Source organism: Rhinopithecus bieti, unplaced genomic scaffold (assembly GCF_001698545.2).
Source record: "Rhinopithecus bieti isolate Rb0 unplaced genomic scaffold, ASM169854v2 scaffold_36179, whole genome shotgun sequence".
NCBI lineage: Eukaryota > Metazoa > Chordata > Mammalia > Primates > Cercopithecidae > Rhinopithecus > Rhinopithecus bieti.
This window is the reverse complement of record NW_016815068.1, coordinates 5,505-10,006: the sequence shown is the minus strand read 5'-3', so window position 1 is coordinate 10,006 and position 4,502 is coordinate 5,505. Positions and strand designations below refer to the sequence as shown.

At 49.0% G+C, this 4,502-nt stretch overlaps 1 pseudogene across 1 annotated transcript; it reads right to left on the bottom strand.

Moving 5' to 3' along the window:
* Positions 1 to 1,088: 1,088 nt before the first annotated feature.
* On the bottom strand, positions 1,089 to 3,303 carry LOC108515797 (vasodilator-stimulated phosphoprotein pseudogene; annotated as a pseudogene). Its single transcript, XR_001881626.1, has one exon. The product of XR_001881626.1 is annotated as a vasodilator-stimulated phosphoprotein pseudogene (transcript).
* Positions 3,304 to 4,502: the final 1,199 nt, after the last annotated feature.

The window sequence follows — 4,502 nt, the reverse complement described above, 5'->3', positions numbered from 1 at the left end:
TGCCAGACTGAGAGGACTACAATAAATACCTAACTCTTCAATGCTCAGGCATTGAATGTCCACAAGCATCAAGACCATCCAGGAAAACATGTCCTCACCAAACAAACTAATTAAAGCACCAGGGACCAATCAGAGAAAAACAGAGATATGTGACCTTCCAGACAGAGAATTCAAAATAGTGGTTTCGGAGAAACTCAAAGAAATTAAAGATAACACAGAGAAAGAATTTGGAATTCTATCAGATAAATTTAACAACGAGATTGAAATAATTAAACAGAATCAAGCAGAAATTCTGGAGATGAAAAATGCAATCGACAATAAATAATGCATCAGTCTCTTAATAGTGGAATTGATGAAGCAGAAGAAAAAATTAGTGAGCTTGAAGACAAACTATTTGAAAATACACAGTTAGAGGAGACAAAAAATTTAAAAGAACGAAGCACGCCCACAAGTTCTAGAAATAGCCTCAAAAGGGCAAAGCCAGGAGTTACTGGCCTTAAAGAGGAAGTAGAGAAATAGAGGTAGAAAGTTTATTCAAAGGGATAATAACAGAGAATAAATATTCAAGTACAAGAACATTATAGGACACCAAGCAGATTTAACTCAAAGAAAACTACCTGAAGGCATTTAATATTCAGACTTCCAAAGGTCAAGGATAAAGAAAGGATCCTAAAGCAGCAAGAGAAAAGGAACAAATAACGTACAATGGAGCTCCAATACATCCGGCAGCAGACTTTCAGTGGAAACCTTACAGGCCAGGGGAGAGTGCCATGATATGTGTGATGGGCTGAAGGAAAAAAAACCTTATACCCTAGAATAATATATCCAGCGAAAATATCCTTCAAACATGAAGGAGAAATAAAGACTTTCCCAGACAAACAAAAGCTGAGGGATTTCACCAACAGCAGACCTATCCTACAAGAAATGCTAAAGGAAAGTCTTCAATCAGAAACAAAAGGACATTCGTGAGCAATAAGACATTATCTGAAGGTACAAAACTCACGGGTAATAGTAAGTACACAGAAAAACAGAGTATTATAACACTGTAATTGTGGTGTGCAAACAACTCTTACCTTTTTTTTTTTTTTTTAATAAAAATTGGCAGATTTATTCCGCAGGGGCCCATTTTCAAGAAGCTAAAGGTGAAGGTGGGAGGGGAGAAGTTTCCTCCCCTTTTCCTTTCTCCCTCATCTTATTTTCTCCAAGGGGTAAAAATATGACCTGGACCCCAAAACCTACCCAAATAAAAAATCAAAAAACTGAGGTTCCAAAAAGTTACAGCATCTTAATTCCTCATAGAAAAGGGGGAGGAGCCAGAGAGAAGGGGAGTCCCTGGGGTGGGGGGAGGCACCCCCAGCCCGGTGAGACATCGCCTCCCCTTAAATAGCTGCCCCAAATGGGGTAAGCCCGGGGCTATAGCATTTAAAAACTCCCACACCCCATTTTATCAAAACCAAAGAGAAAAAAAAATTTCCCTTTTCCCCCAAATCCCAAATATATATATATATTTTTTTCTTAAAAAAACAAAACTTTGAAGGCATTAAGCGTTAAAGTGAATCTGGAACAAGGGAATGTGAAATTCCCTCCTTCCTTCCCCCTTCCTGTGGGGTTCATTGGTGCATCCCCAGCAGAGGGACCGGCCCCAAGGGGATGGCAGAGGGGAAGGACCAAAGGGAGAAAAGGGCGGGGGCCTCCCCAGCCAATCAGCAGCCAGTATGGGTGTTAGCAGGGAAGCCACGCCCCCTTGAAGTTTTCCAAGTGGGATGGGGAGTGGGAACGATGCATTCCTGTGTAGTCTTCAGCCAATTCCAAGTCAAGTAGAGGCAGGGAAAGCAGGGTGACAGGCGGGGTGTGCGGAAAGGAGAAGCGGGTCTTCTGGGTCCGTCCCTGTGGTCAGGGAGAACCCTGCTTCCTCAGCTCCTGGACAAAGGCTCCAGTGATTTCCTCTTTCACTTTCTGCAATTCCTTCTTCACCTCTTCCAGAAGCTCCTGTTTCACCCTCTGTAGGTCCGAGTCATCGCTGGAGCTGGACGTGCAGGGGTGGGTCTGGGAAGTGGTCACCGAAGAAGATGACTTCATCCTTGGCAAGGTTGTGCTGTTCTTCTCCCAGGGTCTCCGTACAGATTCACTCTGGGCCGGGACTCTGGCCTCTGGCTCCTCCTGATTAGCAGATTCATCCTTGGGGGTTTTCTCCCCAACCTGTGTGGCTTTCCTTCTCCCGGCCAGCATGGCGTTCATCTCTTCCATGAGTCCCCCACTTCCGCTTCGACCACTCTCAGCTTTGGGAGCTGTGGACCCCCCTGAGGCCTCCTCCTGCTTGCTGACTTTCCTGAGTTTGGCTCCAGCAATAGCTGCGGCCAGGCCTGGGGCCCCAGCTCCCCCACCACCCCCACCACCAGGACCCTGTGCTGCCGGAAGAGGGGTGCAGGGGTGGTTCTCCCCTGCTCCATGTGCTGCAGCTGGGACCCCGAGGAGGACAAACCTGGGGTGGGAGAGGATCTGGAGGAGGGGAGGTCCTGGTGGTGGGGGTGGACCCCCAGCTGGGAGAACAGGTGGGCCTCCTGCATTGGAGACCCGGCGCTCTAGGTGCTCCGACGGGCCGGACTGCTGCCTTCTCTGCTGCTCCACCTCCTCCGGAGAGGGACTGTTCCGGACGGACCAGGTGGGAGGTGCTGGGGGTGAAGGGGGCCCACCTCCTTCCAACGCCTCTAGGGCACTGGCCATGCCGGCGGCAAACTGGGCCGCATCCTCCTTGCTGCCAAAGTTGAGGCCCCATACCTGGCGGGCGTCGCGCCACTGATGGAAGTTGGGGGTGGCCTGATTATACTTGACGCCCCGGACGATGGAACAGTTGATGACCACCTGCTGGTCGGGCTGCATCTTCCGGCTTACGACGCGAAAGGAATTGGCCGTGGGGTTGTGGTAGATCTGGACGCGACTGAAGGCCTGGGGACCTGTGCCAGCAGGGAGCCATCGCTTTGTTGCCGTCATCATAAAGCATCACAGTGGCCCGGCTGGAACAGATGACAGTCTCGCTCATGGCTGATCGGCGGGCAGGCGGCGCGCCCACGGACTGGCTGCTCCCGGGGCGCCCCTGGCTGGAGGTTCAGGGGTTCGGGGCTGGCTCCGGGCTCGACTCAGGCTCCCCCAGGGTCCCGCCCCATAGAGTCCGGCTTCCTGGGTAGAACGTGGACCGGGCCGGGGCGAGTCTCCGGGCGCCGCTTCCCTCAGGCGGTCTGATGAGAGGTCCCTGCGGCAGAAAGGGGATGCGGCGTCCGCTCCCCGACGCGCCCCCCTTGCCAGCGGGGGCTACACTGTTCACAACTCTGATCTTAAGTAGAAAGACTAAAAGATGAGACCAGCTAGGCACAGTGGCTCATGCCGGTAATCCCAGCACTTTGGGAGGCCAAGGCGGGCAGATCACGAGGTCAGGTGATTGAGACCATCTTGGTTAATACAGTGAAACCCCATCTCTACTAAAAATAAAAAATTAGCTGGGCATCGTGGCATGTGTCTGTAGTCCCAGCTACCTGGCAGGCTGAGGCAGGAGAATCGCTTGAACCCAGGAGGTGGAGGTTGCAGGGAGCCAAGATGGTACCACTGCACTCCAGCCTAAGTGACAGAGCGAGACTCTGTCTCAAAAAAACAACAAAAACTGAAAGATGAACCAAACAAAAATAATAACTACAACAACTTTTCGAGACACAGTGTAATAAGATATAAGTAGAAACAACAAAAAGTTAAAAAGCAGAGCGACAAATTTAAAGTGTAGAGTTTTGGTGAGTTTTCTTTTTGCTTGTTTATTTGTTTGTTCCTTTATGCAAGCAGTGTAAAGTTATCAGTTTAAAACACTGGGTGATAAGATAGTATTGCAAGCCTTGTGGGAACCTCAAAAAGGAAAAAAAAAACAACACTCAATGAATACACAAAAAACCAAAAGCAAGAAGTTAAATCATACCACTAGAGAAAATCACCTTCACAAAAAGGAAGACAGGAAGGAAGGAAAGAAGAAAGAGAAGACCACAACCACCAGAAAACAAATAAAACAAATAGCAAAATGACAAGAGTAAGTTCTTACTGATCAATAATAACCTTGAATGTTAATGGACTAAACTCTCCAATCAAAACAGTTATGGAAAGAACTGTTATGGAAAGCAGTTCTCCGCGTCCCCACCCACATCGGATGCCTTAGGCGTAGCTTTCCTTGGGGTGAAGTCCCTTCCTGCTCAGAGTCTAAAAACAAGTAGTGACACTGTTTCTGCCTAATACGCCTTCAGTCTCCAGAGTGGAGAATCTGCCTTTGTGTGGGGTCTTAGTAAGAAAAGCTAGGAGCCAGATCAGATCCTCTCTCGCCCTGCTGCAGCCAGGGAGTGTGCATGTGACTTAGATTCAGCCAACCAAATGCTCTTTCCTTGCACGTGGAAATTTGAGTGAGAAAGGCGGGGAAACAGAGATGGCTGTAATACCACCAGAGGTCGTGGGGTGGGCAGGCTGAACCGTTT